Source organism: Lathyrus oleraceus, chromosome 5 (genome assembly GCF_024323335.1).
Source record: "Lathyrus oleraceus cultivar Zhongwan6 chromosome 5, CAAS_Psat_ZW6_1.0, whole genome shotgun sequence".
In the NCBI taxonomy this organism is placed as follows: Eukaryota; Viridiplantae; Streptophyta; class Magnoliopsida; order Fabales; family Fabaceae; genus Lathyrus; species Lathyrus oleraceus.
The window spans coordinates 459516197-459532608 of NC_066583.1; the positions used below are offsets into that span (position 1 = coordinate 459516197).

The 16412-nt window shown below is 35.5% G+C and overlaps 1 long non-coding RNA gene and 1 pseudogene across 1 annotated transcript; one reads left to right on the plus strand and one right to left on the minus strand.

Moving 5' to 3' along the window:
• Positions 1–6051: 6051 nt before the first annotated feature.
• Positions 6052–7093, minus strand: LOC127081331 (plasma membrane ATPase-like; annotated as a pseudogene).
• Positions 7094–7269: 176 nt separating this feature from the next.
• On the plus strand, positions 7270–9402 carry LOC127085426 (uncharacterized). Its single transcript, XR_007789134.1, has 3 exons — positions 7270–7321; positions 7428–7825; positions 7936–9402. It is a non-coding gene; the product is annotated as an uncharacterized LOC127085426 (long non-coding RNA).
• The last annotated feature ends 7010 nt before the right edge of the window (positions 9403–16412 follow it).

The window sequence follows — 16412 nt, forward strand, 5'->3', positions numbered from 1 at the left end:
GAACCGTGAAGAAATGTCTTTTAATAAAATATAAAAAATTGCAGGTGCGTTAAGATAAGTTATTACAACGGTTGCTTAAACGGCCTTGGTAATATGGTGTTAAGAAAGGTATATTTTGTAGTAGTGTATTTTCCCATGGTGGATGCTACTTGTTGTAAAATTGAAAGGTTCAACCACGCCATGATTTTTTGTTGAAAAAGTCTAACAATAATATTAATCACGTGATAAATATTGATGTGTGGGACAAAGAACAATGAAAAATAAAAATAAATATCCTCAAGAAAAAAATCACATGCCAAACAATGAAGGCAAATCCACAATAAACAAGAGAAAATTAAAATACTAGTAAAAATAATTCGTCCTAATAAATTTTTTTAATGCATTAGGCATTTCATTATACTTAACAAAAATTTAAATAGCACAATAATATTAAATATTGTTAATAGAATATAACAAAGGACAATATCACATGGATCATATATAAACCATTCCACTTCTTGATAACAGTGAAATTATTTTAACTAACAATAGATAAGTAGAATGCTAATATATTTCACTTCTTTTCTAATCAACTTCATAGAATCCAGGACAATGATAGACAAAATACTGAAATAAGATTCTAAGGAATTGAGCACCTAGAAGTATTGGTCATATTCCTCTAAACTTTTCTTCTCTTTTCTGTAAAATGATTTTGTCTATAATTCAAACATAAAGCTCACACATGCCATGTATTGAGACGCATGCAGGATTAACACCAAACAGCTACTCAAAAGGATGCTAAAGTCTACAAAAACTACACTTAATTTCTCAAATGGTGATGTAACCTAATAACACTTTGCAAGCTATAATATAAAGAATGTGACCTACACATATAACTCATACTTGCTACACACGTTGAATATTGTTAACTTCAGCATTCGACCAATACTTTCTACACACGTAGGAAAATTAATTTCCTTGAGTTTATGCCAAAAACTAATAAAATAGGGTAAATATAAAAGGCATAATAATGCATAATGAAATTGAAAGAGAATTGTTACTTCAACAAACAGAAAATGCTAAAAGGTATTTCTTACTGCAAAAACTCAATTCGTCAACTATCATTCCTTGAGCGACCAAACATAACATTAATATTATTTAAAAAAAAGGAGTTGAAATGGTCAAATGGAGGAGGAAGAAGAAACTCACACTTTAAGTAGTTAGGTCTTGCGAATTGATCAATATGAATTAAGATCTAATTCCACACCAATTGATATGTTAAAGAAATCAAAGATTATAAAAATAAAATTATTCCTTTCAATCTATAGACATGACAGACATGGAGGTTAAGAAAGGTGATAACATCAAGGAGCAAACGAGATAGATGTTGGGTTAAATGATCATTATTAATTGAAAATGTAAAGCTAATTTACATTGTCGATATACCATTCATTTTCTTATTATATTATATATATATATATATATATATATATATATATATATATATATATATATATATATATATATATATATATATATATATATATATATATATATATATATATATATATATATATATATATATATATATATATATATATATATATATTAAATAATTTTATGAAATGTTAAACAATGAATGGATTTCTCTCTAGTTTATCGTAGGAAGAATAATAATAAGTATAATAAACACAATATCTTTAAACTGATGCTTGATCGGCCTCATCTACGAAGCTACTTAAAACATTTCGATGTAGGTGGTGATATCCAAGTATAGATAAGATACCCTCGTTTATGATAACCTGTAAAAAAAACTTGTAGAGTTTAATGTAAACAAATTAAGTTATACTCTAAAAAAAATTAAGGTAATGGGTTATTTACTAGTGTTCCATGAACTTGAAAACGGGAAACCTATATCTAGTTTTGTCATTCTAAACTAAACTTTTAGACTTCCAAATTCTAATTTCCACTGTCTAAGAGTTTCACAATAAAACTAACATTAAACCATATTATGTGTTAGTATTGGTTGCAGGAAGAAAACAAACTGACTTCAGTTTAAACAAATTAACCCTGCAACTAATACTAACACATGGCAATTGCAATCACCATGCCAAATATTTAACTGCCACCTCAGATGCCTCTGTCAAATATTTAGCAGCCACACTAATTCCATCTAATTTAAATTCTTGCTTATTGTCGTACCTCATTGAAAAAAATGTGGGATACGACTTTTAAGCGAAGTGCAATCGCACGCTCGCAATGATGGACTGAACAGAGTCGCCACCGAACTTTTTTTATTCCTAAAAAGGAAAGGGGAAATATCGATAAAACCCAAGACAAAATGACAATGATTATTGGTCGTCGCAACCAAATCAGGGTTCGGGAGTCGATTACGCAAGGGGAAGGTATTAGCACCCCTCACGTCCGTTGTACTCAACGGGAACCATTAGGTTAGTTGTGTGCGTTAGTGTTAATTGAAATGTTAGGCTTTTTGAATTATTAGGTGAGAAAGAAAGAAAGGATGAGAAGAGAATGTTTTTGGATTTTTGACGAAGGACTAAAGCTAAGTTTTTTTATTAGTGGGCCTGACAAGATTTACAAATCCTGCTCCTACGTATCTCAATAGAGAAGTTAAGGCTTACGTAGTTCTGGGTAGAAAAATATTTGTTTGTTGGTCGATTTTAGCGAAAGCTACTTTGTGTCAAATCGACGAAAACATTGTTGGACTACCCAAAACAGGTGGAAAAACATTGCCTTGCATTGTTTTGAAACAAAGTACCTTTCATTTGAGAAAATGTTTGAAGGGTTAATCACACGGCGGTGAGAAAAAGAAATTGATTGGTTTGATGTGTTTTGAGTAATGGCGAGAACTTGGATGAGCGAGATATACATCTCGAATCCTAGTCTCAGGAGTGCGCGGTATACACCACGTTCCATTTCCATCTTATTTGAAAAAAAGTGTTTAATAAAGATTAGGTGTTTTGAATTTGATTGAGAAAGGGTTTGAAGGAACCGCATTGACAATTTTAAATGATGGCGAGAGCTAAGATAGGCGAGACATACGTCTCGAATCTTAATCTCAGGAGTGCACGGTATACACCATGTTCCATTTTCACCTTTATTGAAAAAGTGTTAAATAAGAATTAGGTATCTTGAGTTTTATTGTGAAAATGACTTGACGCTAGATCAAGTGTTGATGGACGTTTAAGAGAAATTTGAATGAGTGTTTGAGAGAAAACAAAGTGGATAAATTTGGATGATGGCGAGAGCTAGGATTGGCGAGATATACATCTCGAATCCTAGTCTCAGGAGTGCGCGGTATACACCACGTTCCACTTCCATCTTTATTGAAAAGGTCTTAAATATGAATTAATATTTTTTGAGTTTTTATTATGAAAATGGCTTGACGTTGGATCAAGCGTTTGATGAAAGTTTGAGAGAAATGGAATAGAATGGGAAAAAGAAATGGATTGATTTGTTTATTGAGAAAATACTCGACGTTGGATCGAGTCTTATTTTTGATCTTTGGAAATTGTTGATTTTATTCTTGTGTTAGTAGCTAACTAAACAACCAAGCAATAAAGAAATCAAACAGTAAAATTATTACACATCGGGGGAGTGGGGTACATTTTGTCAAATGGGGATTCAAAGTATTGGAATAATTAAATCGGGCCCAAGTAACAAATAATACAATGTATGAGTGTAAGTGCAAGAGAACTGTCTCATTGTAAGAAGGCCCAAGAGTAAGCCATGTGAAGAAAATAACACAACAAGTTATATTTACAACACACTTAAAAATTAAATCGAAAAAAGGTAAAATCGGGATTTGCACGGATAAAAATTGAGGGACACACAAAACCTAAATAATGTGCTCAAAGTCGGTTTGCGCATGTTGACAATAATTGAAATGTCATATGCGATTAATCGAAACGCGGCGAAATACTATCAATGTATCGATAAAAATAATTGTGGATAAATAACAAGAGAATTGTCAAATCCATAAATTAAAAATCGATGTTTAACATTAAAATCAACGAGTGTTTAAAAAAAGGAGAAAAAATAAAAATAAAATAAAATAAAAGGTTTAAAATAATAATAAAAAAATGGTAATAATAATAAAAACTAGTAAAAAATAGAAAGTATGTTAAAAATGAGAAATGCTGAAAACCAGGGATTGAACCCGGAACCTAGAGTTTACCAAAGCACCTCTTTACCAACTCAACCAGATAAACATCCTTGTTATATAGTTTCAAACACTAATACATAATATAACAAACGGACCAAGCCTTTTAAATAAAACACAAAGTTTAAAACAGTAGCAGAATTCAAGCAAGCTCATCTTAACGCACAGAGATTTCTTTCCATTTTGAACATCAAAGGTTTACGGCAAGATATTATCACAAACAGGCAACAGTATTGCTAAATGAAATCAAATTGGAACAACAACCATGGTTACCTCAGAAAGATGCAAAGCAGAATCAAAACATAGAAATAAAGTTCGGAAAGGAAGCTAACCGGTTGCGGCGAGCTCGACCGACGAATGTAGGTAAACGTTGCCTTCAATTCTCTTCTTTTCTTTTCTGAATGGTAGCCGCCAATCCTCTCCAAAATTAGGGTTTTTCAGCTCTCTCCCCAAAATGAACAGTGGCCTCTCTTATATATGACTCATCTCCTCTCTGCTGTGTTGCTGTGTTTCCTCAGAGTAGTGGAGGTCTGCTGTGCAGTGGAGAGGTTTTGAATTTTGTCCATATCCAACTTGTGGTCCCCTTCTCAATTCTCTTCATTTTGAAAACTCTATTGTTGGTGAGAAAAACTTTCACCACTGTAACTTACTTAGCTGAAAAGTTTGTTTTAGAATTAACTGATTTTGGGTATTTGTATTGCAACAGCTTCGACGTGGATTGAGGTTGGTCTTTTCGAGCCTCACTGTAAGGCCGTCAGCTCAGACATCCACAGTTGAGACAATGAATGACATACCGGTCAATTTTCCATTCAATGCAGGAAGCACTTTGCCGACAACCTTAGCAGCCTTAGCAGCTCAAACACTTGGCAACAATTTAAACCGATGGCTTGGAGTGATTTTGTGCTACAACCGGCCGACGGTTAATGTTAATGAGGCGGCGCCTGATAATGATGAGGATGAGCACACAACATGTAATGCTGTGGATACATCATCGTCTGCTGCTGCATCATAGCCATAGCAGTAGCAGGATACCGCATGGACATCCACTACTGCTGATACTGATGCGGCTGCAAACTATTAGCGGCGATCTTAAGATCATCAATTTCCACAGAAGAAGATTGTCTTGGAGATCCCATATCAGATCTTCCTTGTGTGTTTTCTCCTATTGGAACTGACCTTGTACTAGACTTAGCACCATGCTCAAGTGTAGAATGCAGACTTGCATTCATGCTACTAGCTTTGTCTTCATTCCACTAGTTCTTCTCAGAAACTGCATCTTTAACACTATCCAACATATCTTCAAAGAAAGGTTCAAACAACTCACTATCGGAACTATTCTATTTGGCACCATCATTCAACAGTGGAAAATAAGGTTTTGAATTGGATGCATTAGGACCGTGGTCAACTTTTCCTTTCAACGACCCTGGTATCTCCAATTCGAACTGTCTATCAAGAATATTTTGTATGGTGTCAGTTTTAAGTCTACAGCATTCAAGTTTTTTCGCATTTGATATGGACCTTCCATTGGACAAAGCTGTCATTATTCATTGTAGGTGAGACTACGGTGGATGGTGAAGGAAAGCAATTCAAAGCAACAAAAGTATCTGGAACTGCAACCATTAAATACCGAAGCATCTCAACAAGAGCAAACACCATCCTTAAAATGGTGGAATCTATTAGTGTCTCTAACAACAATTTCACGTTCAACTATTTTGGAGATTAACTTTGCAGCAATGTGACAATCTCCACAAACACGAAGGTTTTTGGTAATTCTAATTTGAGACTCTTGTGCATTCAAAAGAGCAGACACAATAGCTAACTTTTCATTGTGAACAGCTAGATGGCCTTCCTTATCCTCCTTTGTATAAATAGACTCCGACATCTTACAATCAACCATGGCATCTAAAAAAAAACCTAGCACGAAGTGGAACAAATGCAGTTGAATTTAAACTTATATCAGAGCTGTTCAACTCTAGCAAGGTTGCAAATTCCAAATCACTCGTATCTGCAGCCATTAGTTTAAACTGTAATCCACTCAAGGAAATATCAGATGATTTTACAGGAGATAAAGCTGCATAGATCGTGTAGTTTTTCATCATTTGGAAAATAGCCCTACTGGTTAAAACTGCACTAATGATAACACTCAATCCAAGTTCTGTGAGGACAATATCAGAAGCACCTCTTGCGGCATCCGTAGCATCGGCAACAACGATTCCAATATCGGCCTTCATATTTGTGCTCTGGAAATACCCCAGCAAATCCATCTGTCTTCTCAATCAGCTCTTCAACTGGAAGTGCAACAATACTCGCATCCTTGTCTTGTCCAAGCAAGGTAGCAGATGAGTACATACTAGTTCTCATCCCAAGTCTCCTCCCAGTCTCCTTTGCTATGGAAAGTTGTTCACCAGTAATCATCTTAACATTGACACCAAGATAAAGAGCTCTCCGAATAGTTTCATCACTGTCATGCCTAGGTGGGTCAAACAGTGACAACAAACCAACAAACTGCCAAGGACCACCAGCGTTTTCTTTAGTTTTCTCAGGAACCTCTTGTCTAGAAACAGCAAGAGAACGAAGACCTCGCTCTGCAAACTTGTCAATAATAGCATGGATGTTCCGCTTTGCATCTTCCCTAAGGTTACACAGGTTCATGATCTGCTCTGGAACACCTTTGCTTGCACGGTGCCAATTTCCATTGCTATCAATGTAAGTCAAGGCAGTTTTCTTATCCACGGGATTAAATGGTAAGAAATGAACCTCTCTTACTCCAGCCCTTGCCTCTTTTGGATTAGTTAGAGTTCCAACAATGGCGGCATCCATGGCATCCTGGTTTCCAACTAGCAGACTAGGACCCTTATTGTCTCTAGATAGCCTCAATTTATCTTCCTTTCCAGCATTACCAGCAGATAAAGCAACAGGATTCTTGGTCATCTCAATAAGTTGTTACAATGATTCGGGGTATCCAGGCTTTGTAGTAAGCTTTGTCGAAGCATCGATAAGATTGTGAAGTCCTGAAACAACTTTTGGTTCGTCAATGACCAGGGTTTTAAGAAGAGAGATTGAAAACTCTGTAGCAGCCTTGTTTCTTCCCCCGTCAATAAGTTTTGCCAAAACCTCCAGCACCGAGTATATTCTTGGAGCTGAAACTATCCGTTGCATGTTAGAGCTCTCTGAAACCAAGATTTTTAAGATTCCCTAAGCTAACAACAGCCTCCTCTTTATAATCACCAATATACAAGATAGCTCCATGCCGGTTCCAATGCAGGTTCCTCTTCTTCAGGTTCATATGCTTCCGCAAGCTTACCATCATGATTCGAACACGGTAGAGTTCGAAACAATTTTGCCGCTGCCATCTTAGTGATCTCCTGCATTGTCGCTTCACTGAACTTTGAATTCACAGCTGAAATATAATCAACAAGTTCAAGCAAAGTTTGCCTCTCTCCAATGATACGATCCCTGTTCCTTCTACTACCGGCAAGAACTTTTGGTATTTTCCTTTAACTTGTTCTGTTTCTGCAGGTTCGGCGGTTTTATGCATAATGGCTTTTGGTCGTAGTCAAAACCGTGCTCTCACACCAAGCTTCCTAACAACATCATCAAACTGTGGCAACTGAACTTGCAATGGGACTCAATCATTCTATGGCATCTGTAGCATGGTTAACGGTATTGGAATCACTACTTAAATTAAGGACTCATTCATTCCTTCTGGACCAATGCCTTGTTGGAATGTACCCGCAATCTCATCCACGTTTTCATTTTCTTCAATTATGCAGGGTAGCTTTGGTTTGATGATTGTGTATTTTCCAATCAGTTTGCAACCCTTACAGTCTGATCATCACCAGCCAATGGAACGAGAATAGAAGGAAATTCGGCCAAAAGTTCAGTTTGACATTTATCTTGCGACAAACTACATAGAAATGCATAGCACTGAAGACATTCAACCTGAACTGCAGCAGGAACACCTTCATTTATGAAAAACTTAGATAATAGGCGGGCGGGTGATACACTGCACTGTGCAGCTAAGAAATGGAGGTGTTCACGGAATACATGTTTGAACTTTGAGGAAGCAAAAAATACAAACAGATCCTTTATCATGCTATCATCCGGCCGATTTCCTGACGATTCTGCTGACATCAAAGAAATCGAGTCATCAACTTTTGCGATAGTTTCACACAAGTTGATAGGATTTTGGTGACCACATGATGAACAGAATCATTTATGGGGACCTTTTCTATCAAGGACAGTAAAGCCTGCTGGCAGTATTCATCTTTAGAACTGCAGTCAATTAGGGAGTCCAATAAAACAACAAGAAACTTTTCAATGTTGAACTCCTTGGACAATTCTAATAAAACCCCTGGCAAATCCCTTAGTTCCTTTAAAATCTCCAAGGCCTTTATTGGAAGTATTTGAACATTTTGGGACCGGACAAGATTGATTAAGGCAATAAGGGACAACCGAAACCAATGAAGATCTATCAACTCATTAGCCTCCTCCCGAGCAACCTCGGCAACAGAACGTATCAAAATATTCAAAAGTTTAGAAGCCAATGCAGCTTTATTCCCAAGTAAGTCAACTGTCATCAATGAAATGGCCTTGTGATCTGAAAGCCCCTTAACACCTGACTGAAGACCCGAGACCACAAAAGGAAGTATTCTCTTGACAATATCATCATCAACGGTCACAACAGTCCCCAAAATTTCAATGAAAACGGCAGTACAAAAGCCAGTTACATTCTTCGAAGTTTGAGACTTTTTAGACAGAGATGCGTAGTTGCATGGAACTTCTAATACACCCTTATCACGACTGCATTGCTGCACTATAACCATTCTAGGTGGCGGTGCACCCCTTGTGCAGCAGCATATGCCCTCAGTCTCATTTCGCCTGCTGTAGGAGATTTCAGGAGCCAAAGTGCACTGTTGGACACACGTTTAAGTATATTGCACCCTGTATTAAATATTTCAGGATCCTTCAAATTAAGAGAATTTCATAAAGGGTTGACCAGGAAGCTTTTTGATTCTATCATTCTCTTTGAAACCCTTTTGAGTATCAGCAACGGCATCAATGTCTTACACAATTTCTTGTACTTCAAATTCACTCTTATCAATTTCTGAATTTCCTATGTATTTTGCTTTGTGAAGACTGTCAAGAGTTCCAACTTGTTTGTTTTTTCGTGGATTTCAATCACAAAGTGTGAGAAAATAATGAGAAAGGATAGAAGAAGAGAAGTTTTCATTGCTTTACTCATTGTGTTTTTCTTCAACGGTGTTCTGGTGATGAGATACCTTATCCACATGCCATGTAGATGGATGAATGACGTAATTGAAATATGAATGAATATGTGGAAATTCTTGAATATTGAATGGAACTTTTTTCAATGCGAATGAAGAAAATATGAATGTAAATTTGGAAAGTGAAAAATGTAAAAAAATATGAAATAGTAAACATGAACATGAATGAAGGATATGAAGGTGAATGAAGAAAGAATGCAAACGAGTGATTGATGGGGAAAAATTTTCAGGGCCAAAATTGGGGTATGACAGTTGCCCCTATTTAAACATCCTCCACCAGAGGAAAATGAAACAACAATTTTCATCGGATCGCAGTGGGGGATGGTTAAATACTATGGAGACCCAGATTTTGATCTTGAAAAATGCAAATGTTATGATATGATATGCATGGATGCATGACTCTTTATTTTTTTGAATTTATCTATTAGGGACACAGTGACTCCTTAACAGGAGATGCTACTGGACACACCGATCTGTGGGGAATACTGATGGTCCACAGGGAAACAGACAAATGGTAAAAACCAACTCACTGGGGAAAACAATCTTGCTGGAGAAACAGGCAAACACTAGAGAGTACTCAAAGTGAAATTCGATGAACGACATTTAGAATACAAGAGATTTCGGCAGTAAGTTCACACATGACTTACTAAACCCGAACATTTTTGAGAAAATTTCCACAACAAGTTCATACATGACTTGACAACATTGGAACAAAAGGTTCAGCAACAGTTTCATACATGACCTGACAATACTGGAATAATCAAAGAAAAAGATTCTTCAAAATAGGTTCAGACATGACCTGGTAATACAGGAATAAAAGCTCAACAGCAGGTTCATACATGACCTGACAATGCTGGGGAATACCAAGAACGGTTCTGACAGCAAGTTCAAACATGACTTGACAACAAACAGGAAAATTCAAAAAGAGTGTATCAACAAGTTCATACATGACCTGACAACACTGAAATAAACATAGAGAAAGATTCTTCAAAAACAGGTTCATACATGACCTGGTAATACTGGAATGAAGGCTCAACAACAGGTTCATACATGACCTGACAATGTTGGGGAATATCAAGAATTTCTGACAGTAGGTTCAGACATGACCTAACAAACTCATAAAAATTCAAAAAGAGTATATCAACAGGTTCATACATGACCTGATGACAAACTTGAATACTTTGAGAAAATTTCCACAACAAGTTCATACATGACTTGTCGACACTGGAATAAAAGGTTCGGCCACAGGTTCATACATGACCTGATAATATTGGAATAAAGCCTCAACAGCAACGGGTTCATACATGACCTAACAATGTTTGAGAATATTAAGAAGTTCTGACAGTAGGTTCGGACATGACCTAACAAACTCAGAAAAATTCAAAAAGATTATATCAACAGGTTCATACATGACCTGATAACAAACTTGAACATTTTGAGAAAATTTCCAGAACAAGTTCATACATGACTTGACAACATTGGAAAGATTCTTCAAAAATAGGTTCAGACATGACCTGGGAATATTGGAATAAAAGCTCAACAACAACGGGTTCATACATGACCTGACAATGCTGGAACATCCAAAGAATTTTCAATAACAGGTTCATACATGACCTGACAACACTTGACTATTCAAAGAGTTTTCAACAACAGGTTCATACATGACCTGACAACACTTGACTATTCAAAGAATTTCAGTTAACAGGTTCATACATGACCTGACATCACTTGGGAAAAATCAAAGGGAGTTTTACCAATAGGTTCATACATGACCTGAGAATATTGGAAAACATACAAAGCAAGTTTCATCAATAGGTTCATACATGACCTGACACTTTAGAATACATCTGATAGTTCTGGAGATTTCTCACAAGAAATTCATCCATCACAGATTTTGGAGATTCCTAACAGGGAATTTATGCAAAACAAAGATAAACAGAAGTCTTCTTATAAGTAGACCATCCACGCAAAAGGCTACAATGATTCTTTACAGAGAAATCAAACAGAACCTCCAAGCTTCTGGGAACTCCTCAAGATGGTGAGTCATACATGACTTTCACGGAACCATCAGGAAAGACAAGGTATTCAAACTCTCTGTACGTGCCAACAACAATTGGACTTTATGAAAATCATTAGTAAACAATTACCGGCTACAACGGAGTTTGCCAGCAACAACTGGACTTGAAAAGATATTGGCGACAACCAAACTTCAAATATCAATCACAAATGTATTTATAAACAGACTGACAATGATGCCAACGACAATTGGGTTTAAAATAAATGTTGGTTGCAACCAGACCTTAAAGGATACCAGTTACAACTGGATTTGGTCAAAGACACTGGTGACAACCAGACTTAACAGACGATGCCAGAAACAACTGGTCTTAGAGGTCAAGGGATACAATCAACAACGAGACCTGAGATTATGCAAATGAGCGCGAAGCACTTCGGGCTATGCATGATTTGGATTTTGCTTATATGCATGATGTATGAATGATCATGAAATGTAAATGCTGACAATATACAGATTGGAAATTAGGGAAAGCTTTATGGAGGTACTGAATCCTCAACACCAATAACTCAACCGACGGAGTGAGTAAATGCATCAAAGAAGGATCAATCAAACTGAACAATTACAACTGGCCCAATAATCCTTCCAGAGAATGATAAATTTGTGCTCTCTGGAGATAGATATTGATCATCCAAGGGGAGTCTTGCAACTTGAGACTTGCGGGGAAAGACGAAAGATTTCCTTTTAATATTTCCACATGTCAAAGCAAAAATTGTGTTTCTCAATATGTTGAAAAATTCTTTTTTGAGTTCAAAATTTCATTATTAACAAATAAATAACATTTTGCATAACAAAGAAAATCAGAGAGAAACAGCAAACGATAGAATTTGACGGGCAAACTTGTATTTATTCAAGAATGGTAGCACACAAATGGCGTAGCTCCATGGAATTGTTAACTTCAGCATTCAACCAATACTTTCTACACACGTAGGAAAATTAATTTCCTTGAGTTTATGCCAAAAACTAATAAAATAGGGTAAATATAAAAGGCATAATAATGCATAATGAAATTGAAAGAGAATTGTTACTTCAATAAAGAGAAAATGCTAAAAGGTGTTTCTTACTGCAAAAACTCAATTCGTCAACTATCATTCCTTGAGCGACCAAACATAACATTAATATTATTAAAAAAAAAGAGGAGTTGAAATGGTCAAATGGAGGAGGAAGAAGAAACTCACACTTTAAGTAGTTAGGTCTTGCGAATTGATCAATATGAATTAAGATCTAATTCCACACCAATTGATATGTTAAAGAAATCAAAGATTATAAAAATAAAATTATTCCTTTCAATCTATAGACATGACAGACATGGAGGTTAAGAAAGGTCGTAACATCAAGGAGCAAACGAGATAGATGGTGGGTTAAATGATCATTATTAATTGAAAATGTAAAGCTAATTTACATTGTCGATATACCATTCATTTTCTTATTATATTATTTATGATATACTTATATATATATATATATATATATATATATATATATATATATATATATATATATATATATATATATATATATATATATATATATATATATATATATATATATATATATATATATATATATATATATATATATATATATATATATATATATATATATATATATATATATATATATATATATTAAGAGTGAAATAATTTTATGAAATGTTAAACAATGAATGGATTTCTCTCTAGTTTATCGTAGGAAGAATAATAATAAGTATAATAAACACAATATCTTTAAACTGATGCTTGATCGGCCTCATCTACGAAGCTATTTAAAACATTTCAATGTGGGTGGTGATATCCAAGTATAGATAAGATACCCTCGTTTATGATAACCTGCAAAAAAAACTTGTAGAGTTTAATGTAAACAAATTAAGTTATACTCTAAAAAAAATTAAGGTAATGGGTTATTTACTAGTGTTCCATGAACTTGAAAACGGGAAACCTATATTTAGTTTTGTCATTCTAAACTAAACTTTTAGACTTCCAAATTCTAATTTCCACTGTCTAAGAGTTTCACAATAAAACTAACATTAAACCATATTATGTGTTAGTATTGGTTGCAGGAAGAAAACAAACTGACTTCAGTTTAAACAAATTAACCCTGCAACTAATACTAACACATGGCAATTGCAATCACCATGCCAAATATTTAACCGCCACCTCAGATGCCTCTGTCAAATATTTAGCAGCCACACTAATTCCATATAATTTAAATTCTTGCTTATCACATTTAAAAAAGGTCATAGAAGAATCACAAAGTATACCATGTATCTTCCGAGACACAGTAAGAAACAAAATGTAGTGTCATTATATAAACTAATAGCCACTCTGCAATGCATGAAAAACAAATTGAACACAAGATCGGTACACAATATACATGTTTTCATTCTATATAGTGTCATTGTGTAGCCTCATGAATAAACCATTTATGTACATCCCACTCTAACATAGAACATCATAGCTCGAATAACCTTAACAATTAATCCTAACAAAACATTACGGTAAAGAAAAACCACTCACTTTAGAAACAAGAAATACTATATTTTTTGCCACTGACCTCCATGTAATTTGTGCAATAACGGACTTAGCAAACATGGTGAATTCAGAATTATCAATGTTATTGCACAAATTACATGGAGGCCAGTGGCAAAAAATATGGTATTTCTTGTTTCTAAAGTGAGTGGTTTTTCTTTACCGTAATGTTTTGTTAGGATTAATTGTTAAGGTTATTCGAGCTATGATGTTCTATGTTAGAGTGGGAGGTACATAAATGGTTTATTCATGAGGCTACATAATGACACTATATAGAATGAAAACATGTATATTGTGTACCGATCTTGTGTTCAATTTATTTTTCATGCATTGCAGAGTGGCTATTATTTTACTTGAATATTTCTAGACATTTCATTTTGTTTCTTACTGTGTCTCGGAAGATACATGGTATACTTTGTGATTCTTCTATGACCTTTTTTAAATGTGATAAGCAAGAATTTAAATTAGATGGAATTAGTGTGGCTGCTCCTTCCCATCTTCCAATGCAACCGCATTATAACGATAGGGAACAACTTTGTCGAAAGAGTACGGAACAGGCCCAGCTGGCTTAATAATCAGAGAGGGAGAAGCCTTCTGCTTGCTGCCATCATATCTGACAACAACAGGGTCAGGTATTCTGAATATAGGTGATATCACATTCACTTCGTCCTCATCACGATTCTGAAGTATCTCAATTACACCCTGATCCAGCATTTCTTGGATGTATTTTCTGACTCGACGACATCCTCTCTCATTGACAGTGCAAACACGGCAACTGTCATGGTCATGCTCGTAGTGACTGTATCCACATAACAGTCTATGCATCTCGACCAGAGATTGTCGGATATGGCTGACATATCGGACCTTGTATTTGCCAGGGCAACGCTGAACCATATTAACAGCAGATTTCCCATGCTCGGGCAATGGGTTTTTCTTGATGTTAGGACCTAAGTCCTCGAAAAACAAGATACCACTTCTAACAAGGTCTTGAACCTTGGTCTTGAGAGGGTAACAGTTCTCCACATCATGTCCGGGAGCGCCGGAATGATAAACACAATGAAGCTCTGGCTTATACCACCACTGAGGGTTGGTAGGTATATCAGGTGGGTCACGTGGAGTAATCAACTTCCTTTCAATTAATGAAGGATAAAGCTCGCATAGGTCATCGGAATAGGATCGAAATTGACCCTCTTCCTATCATAGCTCGTGCTGGTTTGATTGTTGTTTCGAGGCTGGTGTAGCGGGGTATTCGTTACCATTAGAGATATTGACTAAATCCAAGGTAAATCATACAAGTCGAGTCGCCACCGCACTTCTATTTATCCAAAGGAATGGTTAGAAAGCGAACAAAATCCTAATAGCTTTAACAAAAACTAGTAAAAGAAAACAGAGATCTGGGTAAGGGGGTTGGTTATGTAATGGGAAGGTGTTAGGCACCCAAAACATCCTAGGTACTCCTAGGGAGCCCTTTTCACACTTGTTGTAAAGGTTGTTGTTTTGTGGAAATTTGTTTGTGCAAACATGATTAAAGAGATGAGAAGAGAATATACAAGTTATTTACATTTTGTGTTTGGATGGATAAACCCATTGCCTACGTACCATCTTATAAAAAGATTAGGATCAAAACCTCGTAGTTCGGGGTAAAAATCTCAAAATGAGTTGGTGAATTGATTGGTCAAAAATCCTTAAGGTCTTTTGTTATCTAAGGGAGAAAACTCAACCTAAAACCACAAATCCACCATGTGAGGATAACTTCAACATTCTAGTGAGGGGTTAACCCTATAATAAGCATGGAAGACTCATTGTCCATCACTAAGGATATAGGTGAGTATTACATCTACCATAAGGATAACTCAAACCTAATAGCTAAAGGTTATGAAAGATTTTGATTAAGCAAGTGGCCATTGGAACCACAAAAAGAAATTTGAATGGGTTATATTTATCAATTAGAAGTATATACAAAAGTTGTCAAAGTTGATTTAAAGGTTCAATTCAAAATAAGTGTTATGAAAGGAAAGTTTGAAAATCAAAAGCATAAGGCTTAGGTTTCTAATGTTTGAAAACAATAGTTAAATGTTTGCACAAAAAGTTTTGACTTGAGTTAAAGTGGAGAGAAGAAGAAGAAGGGATAAGATCCTAAGCATACAAGAAGGTGAGGGATAAAGAAACAAAACCACAATGGAGTCCCTCTCTTGAGATCATATTGATGATCCAAGTAGCTCCCATCCTTTGGAATAGGCAATCACAAAAAGCATAAGCAATCAAACAAGTCTCCTAAGAGATCCTCAATGTGTCTTGTATCTTTCACTTTGGATGAACATGGCAATGGTTTCTCCAATTAATCCCAAATAGAATTCCCTAGC